Raw genomic sequence first — 15,054 nt, 5'->3', positions numbered from 1 at the left:
GCAATCCATCTGCAAGGCGAACAACCATCTTCCCCTGCTCCTTAAAGAAGGATGGGCTCCTACAAACATTTGGAATTTGAGCTTTTGTTCCTCAAAAGAAAAAAAAAAACTAGTTTTTATTGAGGCTAGATTGGGATATGTGGAGTTCAGCAGAAGTGCCTACGCCTATACTCCAAGCACTTAGGAAGCAGAGGCAGGAGGATCACTGTTAAGTTCCAGGCCAGCCATAACCGCATAGTGTCTCCAAAACTAGAATATTCAAGCCCCACATAAAACCAAATAATAAATCATAAGGCTGTATCCCTGACGACTGAAGCTTTCCTGGCCCACTCCCTCATGTCACTGGAGGCTCCCTAAACTGTTCCCCTCCCCAGAAGGTTGGTCAGCCACAGGCTTTAAACTGAACGTAATAGTGGCTGGACACAGAAGGAGGAGGAAGGCAGGGAAGCTCAATCCTAGGGCCAAGCAGGACTCGGGTGAGGCTGCAGTGGGTGAGGAGGTAGGTTCATGCAGGCCCTGACAATACTGTATATTCTGACCCTTCTTCTTGCCTCCGCCCTGGAATCCTCCTTTTCCCTCAATACACAGCAGGAAATATCAAGACTACGGCTAGGAGGATCTTCCAACACGCAAGTCCTCTGTGGAAGACAATTCAGAAGAATACAACCTGGCTAATGTCAGCTGAGAGTGGCTCCAAGGGAGAGCTCAGACCCTGCAGAACAGCCCAGGTCGCCCCAAGGGAAAACCCTGACTGAGGCCAGCAAGACGGCTCAGGTCCCACACAAGAAAGGACCCCAAATAAAGTCAGCAGGACAGCCCAGGTCCCACACAGGGAAGGACCCCAAATAAAGTCAGCAGGACAGCCCAGGTCCCACACAGGGAAGGACCCCAAATAAAGTCAGCAGGACGGCTCAGGTCCCACACAGGGAAGGACCCCAAATGAAGTCAGCAGGACAGCCCAGGTCCCACACAGGGAAGGACCCCAAATAAAGTCAGCAGGATAGCCCAGGTCCCACACAGGGAAGAACCCCAAATAAAGTCAGCAGGACGGCTCAGGTCCCACACAGGGAAGGACCCCAAATGAAGTCAGCAGGACAGCCCAGGTCACTTGCAAGGAAGGTCTACACTCATTCCCACACCCACTCGGGCTTGGAGACTCTTAGAAACACTCCAGAAGATAAGGGCAGAACCATTTTGCTCTCTGAAATGTTGCTTCTGGGCTGGGAGTGACCACAGTTATCTCAGAGCAGCATAGCTGTGCTAATGTTCCAGCGACCCAGCTAGCTAGCATTCTCTCCTGGAGGGAGTGGGAAGGGCAGTTCCAATCATCACCAAACTGTAAACAATCCACTGGAGTGGGACTCCTAGGGGTGAGGAGGCCTCTTGAGTGGCTACTGGGTTCCCGAGCTTAACTTGGAGATCTTTTCTTTGGTCCGGCTTCCTTATCTGCGGTAGATAGGCATCTCTTTCTATCTCCCTAGAAGTCACAAGACACACACAGGCTGGGCTGGGTGAGTTCAGCACACCTGTTCTCTGTTGAAATTGCAGCGTCCATCATCCATACTGAGATGCTGTCTAGGAAGAGGCTGTTTCAACCGGAGCACCAGCAGTGATACTCTACCCAGCTGGGAGAGGCTCCAGGCAGCTAACACGGGTTCTGTCACTGTCCTACTAGGAGACGGCCTAACTCACCTCCTTAAAGGCAGCCCCAGGCCTGGAACTATGAGTATAGGGCCTCATTCTGAGACTGCCAGTAGAGCCAGGCTGTACCCTCCAGCCTCCTCTGTCAACAGCCAAGAAGAGACAACGAGCATGGGGCCTAGACCGATCCTCTACAGCTCTAGTCAATGCTAGGGCAGGGAAAGAGACTGAGACTTACCAAGTACCCTAGACACCCCAACAGCTGTGATGGCAATTATCAATTTCATTTCCCGGATGAACACTCAAGCTAATAAATATTAAACATACAAGGCAACTGAAGTTAAAATGTGAAAGCAACCCCCCTAACACACACACACACACAACTGGTGTACCTAAGCTTATACCAAGATCTCCTCCTGGGAAAGCTGGCTACTGAACTCCTTCTAAAATGGCCACTCAGAGATTCCGTACAATGTGCTGATCACATGAGACACACAGGAACTGAGCTGGCAAGCAGAGCCCGGATGTATGTCAGAGTGGAACACTAGCTTGATCCCTGACTCAATGAGTGCCAACACTAAGGTGTGACTGGTGCATGCAGAGATGTGGATACGGGAAGGCCATATCTACAACCCCTTGAAGGATGGCCAAGATAGTCAAACAGAAATGGGGCCAGGGGAGAGGCCACAGGAGAAGCAATCTGGGGACAGGAAGAAAAGGAGTAAGGCACCTGGGACCGACTTCAGCCTGAAGAGGTGGCACGACTTGATGTGGCAGTCATAACAAGCAGGTCCAGTAGGAAAGGCTATTGTGGGCTGTGCAGGGAGAGTGGAGGCTTGAGCAAGGTCAGGCAGAGTGGGAACTCGCTGTGGAGCTGTGCACTAGGAAACCTCAGAAAGCGCAGCCAGGCTCCATGCCTTCTGGTGAGCCCTTGACCTCAGGCTGTCCACACCAGCCTCACAAGGTCAAGACTGCTCTGTGTGGCACTGTTCCTTTAAAGCACAGCTTGCAGCCAACTCGGAGACACCTGTTGTAGCCCTTTGAGGCACACATATGGCATATTAAACACACAGGTGTGCTAAGCACCTCAGTTTGTTCCAGTTGCTGTAACAACACCATGGTCTAGTCGGGGTCTAGAAACAGGTGTTTTCTTCTGTCTAAGGCCCAAACCACAGGTAGGCTTGGTGCTGGGGTTGGGGTACGAAATGGAAGAGATCTCCTTCCTAGGGCACTAAGCCCATGCCTGAGGACTCACGCCTGGTGACCCCCACCCCCTTCTCTAAGAAGCCACCTCCTAATGTCATCCTTGGGAGCTAGGAATTTAACCTGTGAAAGAGATCGAAGATAGATTGAGCCCACAGCATGGAGAGACGAGTAAACTCAACTGCGGGCCCAGGACAGAGCCGTAGGACAGCTCCACAGGGCAGCTCCAGTCCAAGTCTATCTGACCCCGAGCTGGACTGAGGACTCCGTTAAGGTCTTCTACAAAACTAGCCTATTGCCTAGCCAGAGAATAACCACCCCAAGAAAAGATGTCCAAACCCTGTGACCTCAAGCCTGCCCATTTAAATTTAATTCTGTAGTTGTCTTATGATTGCATTGCTTCCCTTTCCAAGAAAACGAAAAAAAAAACCCAGCATGCTCAGAAACAGGACATAGGAATGTGCTTTAAGCCCTGGGGGTGCAGCGGATTGGGGTTTCAGATTCAGACCTACACTGTGTAAATTAACAGCCGGGGGCTGGGGGGTCACACATTAGAGCCGACAGCTCTTTAGCGGGCTGACTCTTCCATTGGGATAGCTGTGGTCACGGGCCTGCAGCGTCGGTGGCTCAGTCTGACGGTGGAGCATGATCCACCAGCCTACTCCCGGCATCGACATCCCTGTGCCCTTATCGACTATGCCCCTTGGCAGGCGAGCTGAGGGTGCAGTGTTGACAGCTGATCAGACAAGCTTTGTCTGTCAGAACTGTGGCCAGGGACAGTTTTATCCACACAGGAAGTTGCACTATGTTCTGCTCACTGTCCCCAACATGTGTGACCAGATCTGGGGAAATCCAGTCTGTGGTGGACAACTCCCATGTGGGCACCAGAGGAAGCAGCTGGTTGGTTTCATCGACAGCACACAGGGCAGAGCTTCCCTGGCCCTGGAGATCATCCTTGCTCCGGGTCCCACCACAGCACTGCCAGAGCTGCAGCAGTACACTCTGCCGGCAGCTCCTAGCAAGGCCCGGGTCTCCCACTGCCAGGATTTTTCTGTCTCGTGTCACAGGCTAGAAGCCTACTGCTGGGCAATCTTGCCCTATTCCACAAAGTGCATGCCCAAAAACATTCAGCAAGTCACTCGCCAACTGTTCATCTTCCCAGGCTCCTTTTCTGCCAGATAAGAAAGACTTTCCCTAGAGTCTGCTTCAGACTTATCAGATACAAACTGCACGGTCAAAGCTCTCGGGAGCAGAAAGAAAACCCTTGGGCCCTGCTTGTACAGATGCAGTATTCTGCCAGACTCTGGGCACAGATTTGTGCCAGGGACACATAACTTTCCCCAAACGGCCCTTGGAAAGGAGAGGAGTGACAATGACAGCCACACTGACAGCAGTAACGGCTACCTCAAAGTAATGAGTAAAAACCACTTCTTTGGCATTTTTGTGCTATATTTAGCACAATTTGAAAACAATTATACAAGCAATTTTCCTAGTTACCTTTCCCAATAGAGTAAAAATTAACACGACTGATTTTTTTGTTTTGTTTTTTGAGACAGGATCTCAAAATGTAGCCCTGGCCAGCTATAAGCCTCTATGCAAACTAGGCTAGCCTCAAACTCACAGATATACAAGCCTTTACACCCCAGTTTGGGGATTAAAGGTATGCACCACCATGTCCAGCATCAAGCCTTATTTTAAAACAAGTCTATTTGTACCCTTTTAATAGGATCCCAATGTCAAATCGAAGTACAGGCCTACCAAGGTCCACCCTGGGGGGGCTCATAGGCTCATACAGAGTGGGGCGACCCACCCTAAAGCCTCACTCCACAGAGACGACAACTTCCCCAAAGCTGTATGGACCTAGTCTGCCCTCTCCCTCTGTTCAGTCCATACTTTAAACACTCTGCTTCTCCCAAGACCTCAAGGCATGTGGAATTAGAGTGGACTCACACACAACTGACCAGGAGGTGCAGCCGAAATCTCATGTGAGGGTCTAATGACCTCCTCCCCGCTCCCATGAGGGAAGGGTAACAGGCCCAGCCTCTTGGGCATCTTACGACCCCCTCCCTCCTCCCATGAAGGAAGGGCAACAGGCCCAGCCTCCTGGGCATCTTGGAAACACAGCTGTGAAGGTTAGGGATGCTATGCTTAGAGGATAACACTCACCAATACTCACTCCACTTGTACCTTACCACACACACACGCACGTGCACACACACACGCATGCACACACACACGCATGCACACACACACGCATGCACACACACACACATGCACACACAGTGAGAAGAAGAAGCTTCCAGTGTGAAGGATTCAGGGCTTGTGATACTGGGGTGACATAATCAAACAGCTGCCAGAAACTGACATTTTGTATTATTTTTAAATTATATTTTATTTAATTGCCTAGGACTATCAGGTTGTACAACTTTATAAGAGATAAAATCCTAAGTTAGAGAGCTTCTACAGGCTTCTACAGCGGGCCCATGGTACCTCCAAAGGAGAGGAAGGACAGGGAAAAACCTGCCTTACAGCTGGTCTCCCAACTGAGCAATCAGTCTGAGGAACCAAGGACCCTGATCCTCCATGTGCAAAGACTTCTGAAGAACAGGTGGGCATCCTTTTCTTCCCACCAAAATCTCCCCACAATGCACTACGCAGGATTACAAACTTCCAGGGCTTTCCATAAAGATACTTCAAACCTTGACCACTACAAGCCTTTAATGGTCAGCCTGGCCTGAAGCCCAAGGGCACCATCCCTGTGTGAGGCACACGTCTATCTGGCAAACATGGGCTATGTGGGGATGCTTGGAGTCAAGAGGGCCAGAGGCAAGTGGCTAATGACGAAGAGCTTTTTAACAGACCTGGAATTTCCCCACAATACCAAAAGATTCAAACCACACCAGACGTGGCACAGGTGACAGCTTCGTGGCAATTACTGATATTCTCAACAACCAGGCAGTTCAAATCAATTCTCCCAAATCACACTGTGAGGAAAGGTCCCCAGTAAGTCAACGCTCACGTCGTTCCCATATTAGCTCTGATGGCTCCCATGTCCCGGGGACAAAAACAAGTTACTTGAGTGTGTGATGAAAGTGTTGGGTGTCACTTCCAAAAATGTGCGGAGTGCTAGAATCTTACGACAATTATTTTTTGAGGAAGTAGATGCAGGAACATTCAAGAACCCCTAGGAAGCCATCAGGGAGCCCAGCTGAGAAGGGCGCCCTGCTTGGCAGCGAGGACATCACCACTGGGATAACAAGGCACAGGTACATCTGAGGAGACCTCAACTAGAGGGGCAGGAGTGTGGCTGCAGGGAGCGCTGGGAACCTACTGGCCCTGCAGGAAGCACACATTTACTTTGGGGTTTTAAGCATGAGAGCGCCATCCCTGGATGTGTAAAGAATAAAGGATGGAATTTCTCCAGAAGCCCAAAGCCGGGAGAGGCTACAGAGGGTGACTAGCAAACAAGGGAGCCTTGTGCAGTCATGAAAGCAACCAGTTGCGTGTGACCACTGAGCATGTGAGCTGCAGCCATCGAGATGGGCGGGAGAGACCGCATTTTTTAATGCAGTTTGCACTGCCCACATCATCGCATTAACTGAAAGTGGCCACTTGTCCTACTGATGGCCAGTCTAGAATGTCATCTTCATAGTTCAGAAGGAGAGATAAAAAGGACAGGGTACAAGAGGACCAGGGAAAGAAAGAGCAGGACCACTGACCATCAGAGGATTGCTGCAGGGGGACCTGAGCCCTAAGGGTACAGAGAGCAAGGGGTGCTTCTGGGTTAGGGGTAGGATAAGATTGGTGCTAAAGTTGGGGCTAGGGTTATGGGTTAGGATTGTGGTTACGGTTAAGATGAAGGTCAGGGGTTATGGCTATGGTTGGGTTAGGCTTAGTGATATGATTAGGGTCGGGGGTTATGATTAGGATTAGAGGTTAAGGTCAGGGGTTAGTACTGGGGTCAGGGGTTATGGTTGGCATTATGGTCTGAGGTAATGGCTATGGTTGGGTTAGGATTAGGGTTATGGTCAGGTTTTATGGTTAGGATTAAGTTTAGGGTTAATATCAGGGATATTAGGGTTAGTTAGGGTCAGGTGTTATGGTTAGGGTTAAGGGTTAGAGTTAGAGAATGGTGCCCTTAAGATAATTCCATCCAGGGCGATGTGGTGGCGCACGCCTTTAATCCCAGCACTCGGGAGGCAGAGGCAGGCGGATCTCTGTGAGTTCGAGACCAGCCTGGTCTACAGAGCTAGTTCCAGGACAGGCTCCAAAGCCACAGAGAAACCCTGTCTCGAAAAAAAACCAAAAAAAAAAAAAAAAAAAAGATAATTCCATCCAGTGCCACACAGGGACCAGATAATTCCATCCAGTGCCACACAGGGACCAAATACATTCAGAGGAAACCAAGCCCTTCTGCAGACTCTGTCTACCCACAGCTGAAAGGTGAAGGGGGCTTTCCAGGTAGCCAAGCCAAAGGATCAAGCAAGCTTCTCCAAGCCTGTGTCCTGACATTCACTGGCACCAATCACAGGGACTGTCACCCTTGAACACAATATGGACAGACTTGGAAATACTAACTTGGTCTCCTTCCCAGCTGCCATGAACTTCCAGCATTCTCCACACAGCACACAGTATCCAGCCTGGACAGCCACACTCTCAGCCTTGGTGGATGATCCTGCAGGCACAGAAGATTTACCCAGAGCCAGCGCTGTGCTGGGCACTAAGCACCGCGCTCGGCACTGTCACCAGAAGCTCTCGAGTTCTCCCCTCAGGCATGCCATCCCCGTGTAAGTGGAAATCTGGGAGTCTGGCGCTCAGACTAAACTTTGGGGTCACCACAGTGTCCCAACAATGATGGAGAGTGACGTCACCCTCACACTCCACTCATGCTACTGAGGTTACACTCACTTGCGAGATATGGTTTCTCACGTTAGGAGGAAAATGGCAGGGTGGGAACACAGTACTACGGATTCTCCATTGATAGCATGTGGCTACAGACTTCTCAGGTACCCACTGCCTCTGTCCAAAGTCAGGGACAACTGCTGCTTGCTGACCTGAGATGATGCCATGCCAGACTCTGCCACTCCAACCACATACCTGGGGGTCACACATGTAGAACACTAGCTATGTCGCTGGCATCCCATGTACTTTTGGTTCTCTAACATCAGACATGTAGACTGAAGTTCATCCCCCATTCCCGCTCTCCTGCAGAAGCCATCTTTTCCTTACAATCTCTCTCCTACTTTGCTACCTTTTGCTTTCAGCTCAGAGGCTGTCAGTGAGCCCCATGAATCCACACACACACACACACACACCCCGCGCACACACACGTTACAGTGAAGACCCGTTCCTGTGTAGGTCTCGTGCATATCCACACAGCTGCAGTGAGTTCAGAGTGCAGTGGTGGACCACAGACCCGGTCACATCTAGAAGACACCATTTCAAGGCATCCCCCTCTTTAGCAAGGGCTCTTAGGCCTCAGGGGAATGTGGAAAACGATACATAAAATCCTGCTTAGGAGCCAAATACTCCACAGTTACTTGTTCTCCAGGCCTTGCCCAATTTAGAGTCTCTGCCTAATTGCAGAGCCTCCTTGAGGACACTCACAGAAGGGACCCCACAGTCTGCAGATATTTCATCTCCAAACACTGACAATAGATAGATTTGACAAATGGACCTCAGAGCTGCTACTCAAAGGAAACGCTTAAATCAGGCCTTTCTACATCACGTAGGCTAATTCACCGAGAGACAATTAGCCTTTGACACTGCATTTAATTTAATAAGCCATTTCAGAATTTTAATAGAACCATTCATAGGCATGAAAGAGGAATGAACCATTTTTTAAGACCTTATAACTTACAAATTAGCTAATTTTTGTTTTTAATGTAAATGTCAAAGAGCATGGTAGCAAAGGGCTGGCGATTATAAAGTTAAGCAGACACATGGAATTTTCTGTGTAAAGATGTCTATGCTCTCAGAGAGAAGAGAGGGCTACTGTGTTATTTTTGAGTCAATGCCAAAAGTCTAGGCTTAGTAGCAACTTGGAGAGGTGTGCCCTATCACCTTGGTGTCCCGAAGATAACATCACAGGGAAGGCATCTATGGGGTTAAAGGATGTACATAAAGGCAGGGCAGGGGACTCCTGATTAACGCTGGTGCTTCTGACTATGTGTGTAGATGGAATTCTAAGTAACAAGTTGAAAGGAGAGAAGACACTCAAAAGTTTCTAAAAATCCAATGCCTAAATATAAACAAATACTAAAAGGAATCTGCCTACAGATTAAACAGAGACAACCAGATCACAGGTGCTTTTTATAGGTATCAAAAACATTTATTAGACACTGTAGGTGGCTAGTAAAGTTGCTAATTAGTTGTCTTTGAAACATTTTAAATACACTCAAAAGAAGAAAAAGAAAGATTACACAGGGGAAGACACCAACCCAGACTAGAAAGACTGATTGTTAACAGCCACACAGAACTCATTCTAATATATTAATAGCTTGGGTTTTTCTCCTACAAAATTAGTACATTCCCTTCAAAAAAATATAGAAAGCGAGAGAAAAGATAATTACACACATCTGCTGCTAACAGCCGCAGAAAATGTTTAATGTAGTCTAGTGCTACCAGGATGTATACTTTCCTGAGAAACTGAGATCATACATGCTGGTCAGCAAGAAAATTTTTATATTTAATGTCCCTTGTCATTAAACAGCCTTATGCAACGAGACATTAAATTGATTTAAACTACTTGATGGCATGGAGGATCATAATCTGTCTTACTGCCAACACTTTTCCCCTCATAACCCACCTTCTAGTCAGTGCTCCTGTCCATACACCAGTGTGGCGATTTCACGGGCAAACTCCCCACGCAGTTACTAAGCTGCTCTCAGTGCTCAGAAAGCCCACTCTAGAAGCTATGGAGTCTGGAGCACCAAGTGCTGGTGCAGGGCTGTCTATTTAAAATTCTTCGGCACACACAGGGGTTATATGGTGATGTGCTCACCTGTAACAAGAGTTCTAGGCCAGCATCTCAAATATGAGACTTCCCAATAAATTAGGTCCAGCCACTTGCCCAGAAATCAAATGAAAAGAGTATTTGTAATTACACAAACATGTGGGGGGATATGTGTACATGCATGCAGGTGCCCTTGGAGGCCATCAGATCCCCTGGAACTGGGTCTGTGGTGATTGTGAGCCACCCAAGTTGGGCGCTGGGAACTGAAATTAGGTCCTCTGCAAGAGCACTTAGCAAGTGCTTTTTAGAGGCAGGGTCTCTCTCTGTAGCCCTGGCTGCCTTGGAACTCTCAATTTAGACCACACAGGCCCCTACCTCACAGAAATCTGCCTACCTCTGCCTCCCTAGGGCTAGGATATGTGCCACTCTGCCTGGCCAGCAGCAAATGCTCTAACCACTGAGCCTTCTCTCCAGCCCCAGGGCAAAGGACAACAGTGAACAAGGGAGAGGGGGAGAACGAGTGTCTCAGCTCACCTCTGGGTCAAGACTTCAGCTCAGGGTTTAAAGAGAGGAAGAACTGGGCAACTACAAGAGGGATGTGTATGTTTTACATTTATTTATTGGGGTGCACATGCTTCTGATGACCTGTAGAGGTCAGAGAGCAAATTTTGGAAGTTAGTTCTCGCCGTCAGCTATGTGGATTCCAGGGGTTGAACCCGGGTCTCTAAGCTTGGTGGTGGATATCTTTACTCACTAAGCCACCTTCCCAGCCCGAGCTGTGTAAGTAAACAGTCTTAGGGTGATTGCGGTCTGCTTAGTCCTTACCGCAACACTGATAGAGAAGTCTCCCTTTCAGGCAGTTCCCACAAGTGATGTCTGGTTTGATGGGAGACTGGGGTGAAGCCTTAGTTTCCACGGTGGGATAATCTATCCCCGAGACTTCACTGCTCCCAGAATCTATGGTGACTGCAGGCTTAGACAGTACCTGGAGACTCTCCAGTGACACACACAATATCGCAATATCTTGGTTCCTCAGCCTTGCAAGGGGATGAGATAAGTCAGGCTTCCGGGTTTAGGCAGATAGTCAGATGATCAACAGGCCTATGTGTAGTCAAGTGACTGACCCAAAGCAAAGAAGACAGAGAGAAGGCTGAGGTGCCAGACTTTCAGCCTTTAGTGCCCTCAATGCCGGAGCGAGGAGCCCCATCTTATAACAAAAGCAGGTCCTAAGCTCCTGTTACACACCGGCACCCTCACTCCACCTCTGGCCACTTGCTTGGCATGTACAGAAAATCATTGGTGCAGCTTCTCAACAGGGAGATGATACAGAGGACAGAGCACAGTAAGGACCCCAGAGTAAGAGAACACGGAAGGGCATGATGGAATCCACTCTGCAGTATGCCCTCTTCGTGTAGGGTCTTCCCCAGCATGGCCTCCTTTCTTCAAAAACTACCTGTGACATGGCAGGTGACTTCCCACATATTCTACTACAGGGAAATGAACACCACAGCAAAGGCACATGGCCAACAAGGCCACACTGACCTGGACAGGGGGACTGAGGTCCCATTACCCCATCCTAAATCCACAGCCCCAAATAAATCTGAGAGGTTCCCAGTCCACTAGCTACTTGGAGACAGCCTCCATCAAGTCTGCATGGTATCTACCCCAGCCCGCATCCTTCTCTTTAAACAAAGTCACACCTACTCCAGTCTGAGCTCCCCTTAGAAGGAGTCTGGGATAACCACTCCCTCAAAGCACTCCAGACCCGGCTCCATCTTGCAGAACTGGTAGGGCGAGTAGCTGACTAAGATCATAAAGACAGGATGACTGTGGGATTTTACAGTTGGCAACGGAACACAAAAGCATGAAGAGTTTGGAAGTCAGGGTGTTCAAAGGACAAGTTGACTGTGGACCTACCAAACAGAGTAATAATCTTAGCCCAGAAGGGGTCAAAGAGAAACTCCGGGATCCAATATTCGTGTTTTACTTTGAGGGTAAAAGTTCAAAATGACTTCACTGAACTTTCTGAAGTTGCCTCAAAATCCCCTTTCTGACCCAGTACAACAGTGCTCACGTGGAAGGCTAGCTGCACTTAGGAGGCAGAGGCAGCAGAGTCACAAGTTCAAGGCCAGCCTGGTCTATACAGCAAGCCCCCGTCTCAGAAAACACCAATGAATCAATCCCTGTTCCATTTCCATCAGCACACGTTTAGGACAGAGTCTGTGGGAACTATTTAGATACATGCCATCTCCTGCCAACGGTGTACAGATCCAGCCCCAATTAATCACCAAGAGAGATGCAAGCAGGCTTATCACAGCACGATCTTTACATACCCACATGGCCCTTGTTCGAAATGTGTGATTAGCTTTTAACTGGGGGATGGATCTCTGCACTCATTTGTTTGGTTATAACCGCAAAGCTGCAAGGTTACAAGAATCATCCTGTGTTAAGTGTAAGCTGTCAATATTTTTTACCTTAGGGTTACTGTGATTCCATACATTGAAATGGCACCTGGTAAAATCAGTCATTTTGTATCACTGTTATTTTAATTTTTACTTACAATTAGCACATATGTGATGTGTGTCATGGCACGTGTGTGGGGTCAGAGGACAACTGTGGAGTTGGTTCTCTCCTCCCAATTTTATGTGAGTTCTCAGGATCGAACCCAGGTTGTGAGGCTTGTGCAGCAAGTGCTCTTACCTACTGAGCCATCTCACCAGCCCTGTGATGTAGGGACAAGCCCCGCCCATGTCTGCATTCATTTACGCCGTTACACTGTCTGTGTGTTTTTAATAAGCGATTCTCAAAAGCATTGATCTGTGAGGGGCTGGAAGAAAACAGAGTACATCAATCTCCTGCTGGGAGTGGGGCTGGGGTGGGGCAGTGTGCTGTGTGATGCTGATGCACTGATCTGGAGAAAGGCAGGTGCAGGGCCAGTGCTAGGCTGTTCATCTCCGGCACCCAGAGTCTAACAAGGGAGCAAAGACCCCATGAGATGTGAGGAGGAAGACCCTCTCACTGAATTTCCCAGTTTTTAAAGATAAGTACAGCAGAACTTCCCAGGACTTGATAAACTGTCAAGTACCTGTCTGGTTCCCAGATCCTTTCACGACGTCTAAGGAAGTAGGAAAGTGCACACACAGTCTGCCTAGATGTCAGCCATGCAGACAACCCCAAGTACCTGGCCGCACAGCAACCTGGGGCAGCTGCATGCAGTCTTTGCAGCAGAGAGGAAGCACCCGGTCTACATCTGTCTCCTCTCTGTAAGTCCTGTCATGAGAAACCGGGGCAGAGCCAGAATATAGGCCAGAGTGGAGGGACCGTGCCTGTGGGCAGCAGCCCTCCCGGCCTTGAGTTTCCAGAGGAGTCAGAAGGAGCCACTCCTGCTGGCACAGATCTAAGCTGCATGCTGGGTGCACAGGACAATTCTCTATGCACAAAGGGACAGTGAGAGGGCTTAACCAAGCATAAAGCTCTACCCCAACCCCAGGTGAGATGGCACATGCTAGCTAGCACTTGGGTGGTAGGGGCTGGACATCAGGAGTCAAGGTCATCCATCCTCTCTTGGCAACGTAGTGAGTTTGAGGTCAGCCTGGGCTATATGAGACCCTATCTCAAAATAAGTTACTATTTGAGAACAAAGAAGACAAACTGCCAGAAAGCATTTTAACTTGGTCAAATTAGTTCATCCCAATTTATAGAGTCCAAACTGTGTTCCTTCAGGTACCAAGTCCTTTTTAAATCTGCTGGACACACCCAGCACCTGAGCCTGGGGCGGGGAAGTATCTGAACACAGAAATGTAGGAATGTCCACAGAACCAGAGGCGTGGCCTAGCAGGCCTTTCTTCCGAGGCCAACAATAACAGAAAGAACACTTAGTGGGAAGGACTATGTAAAACCCATTTCTCCAAGGGTTGCCAGGATCAGTAATTTCTCTGGCACCTCCTCCCCACTCCTCCACGAAGACAGGAACTCTGAGAAACCTTTACTCTGCTGCCAAAAATCCCCTTCAACTCATGGTCAGTCACACCACTGGCCAACAAGCCATGTCATCTCAGTGTCCCCAGTGGGCTCTCTGGATGCTTCCCCTAACAGCATCAACAGAAAAGGCGTCCAGATGATCGAATGGCAAGTTATAACGACACGGACCAGCGTGGATGTCAAAACACAGCCTTTGAGGTTTAATCAGATACCTAGAGCCCCCGGGTCAGTTTTCTTGCTTACACACACAAGTAGTATATTTCAGTTAAGACCCTGTCAGTGCCCTCAGCCCATCTACCATTATATTCCTGGCTGTTCTTTTGTTCTCTACAAACAAAAGGGCTTAGGGGGGAAAAACTGGAGCTGAGAGAAGGCTCAGATGGAAAAGTTCGCTTCACAAACACAAGGATCTGAATTCAGATCCCCAGAACCTACATTAAAAAGTCCAGCACAGTGGTTTGTGCTTGTGATTTGAGAGTTGGGGAAACAGAGACGGGCAGATTCCTGTAACTCAGTGGTCAGTCCAGCCTAATCAGAGCTCAGGACCAAAGAAGAGCGCTCAAGAAAAGGTGAATACCTGAGGAGCCACTCCCAAGACTGGCCTCCGGCTCCACACACAGGAACCTACACGTACAAGCACATGAGCCTGCACACATGAACAAACTTCCAAACTACAACAGCGTGAGCAGAACACTTGCTGTCTGCAGCTGCTGAGCCACAGCCACACCCCAGTCAAATGAAAGGTTCATTCCTCAGCGGCAGCAGCCCTGAGCAGCTCTGCTCCAGTCCTTGGGAGACTTCCCATGTCCTCCCAGCTTAACTCCTAGGAAAAAAGGAGCGAACTCAGCACAGTGGCTGTAACACACATGAGCAGAAAGGGGCAAGAAAAGACAGCTAACGAACTGGGCCTGGCGCTGCACTTCATGATCCTAGCCCTGGGGAGGCAAACGTGGTCAGCACAGCAAATTCCTCTGCCAGTCAAGGCTCATTCCAAAGTGTGTGGGGGGGGGGTGGGATAAACTCAACCTGTGGACCAAAAGGCCAGTCCATCCTATGAAAACATCTCAAGCATCATTTCAGCTAGGGGCCACCCACTTCCGATCCACCACACTGCCCAGAACAACTCAGGAACATATAAGTTTCTGTCTTCAGAGAAAAAAGTAACTGTAGCCCAAGCTAGATACAGTCTTCACAGACAGCACAAGAAGTCTACTGCCAGACTGGGGATGGAGCTCTGTCTGTAGTCTGTACGGGGCTTTCAGGGAGTGTGTGAG

The 15,054-nt window shown here is 49.0% G+C and overlaps 1 protein-coding gene across 5 annotated transcripts in view; it reads right to left on the bottom strand.

The window, feature by feature from the left end:
* Positions 1–15,054, bottom strand: part of Sipa1l2 (signal induced proliferation associated 1 like 2) — a 158,754-nt gene that overhangs the window by 127,483 nt on the left and 16,217 nt on the right. Inside the window, exon 1 of one of the 5 annotated variants that reach the window (XM_057753432.1) lies at positions 7,423–7,436. The exons of the other annotated variants lie outside the window; for them this stretch is intronic. The gene's annotated coding sequence lies outside the window, so the exon portion shown is untranslated. Of the gene's footprint in view, positions 1–7,422; positions 7,437–15,054 lie in introns of those variants that run through there. 5 annotated transcript variants of the gene reach the window in all.

Source organism: Chionomys nivalis, chromosome 21 (assembly GCF_950005125.1).
Source record: "Chionomys nivalis chromosome 21, mChiNiv1.1, whole genome shotgun sequence".
Classification (NCBI taxonomy): domain Eukaryota; kingdom Metazoa; phylum Chordata; class Mammalia; order Rodentia; family Cricetidae; genus Chionomys; species Chionomys nivalis.
This window is presented reverse-complemented; position numbering and strand designations above follow the sequence as displayed.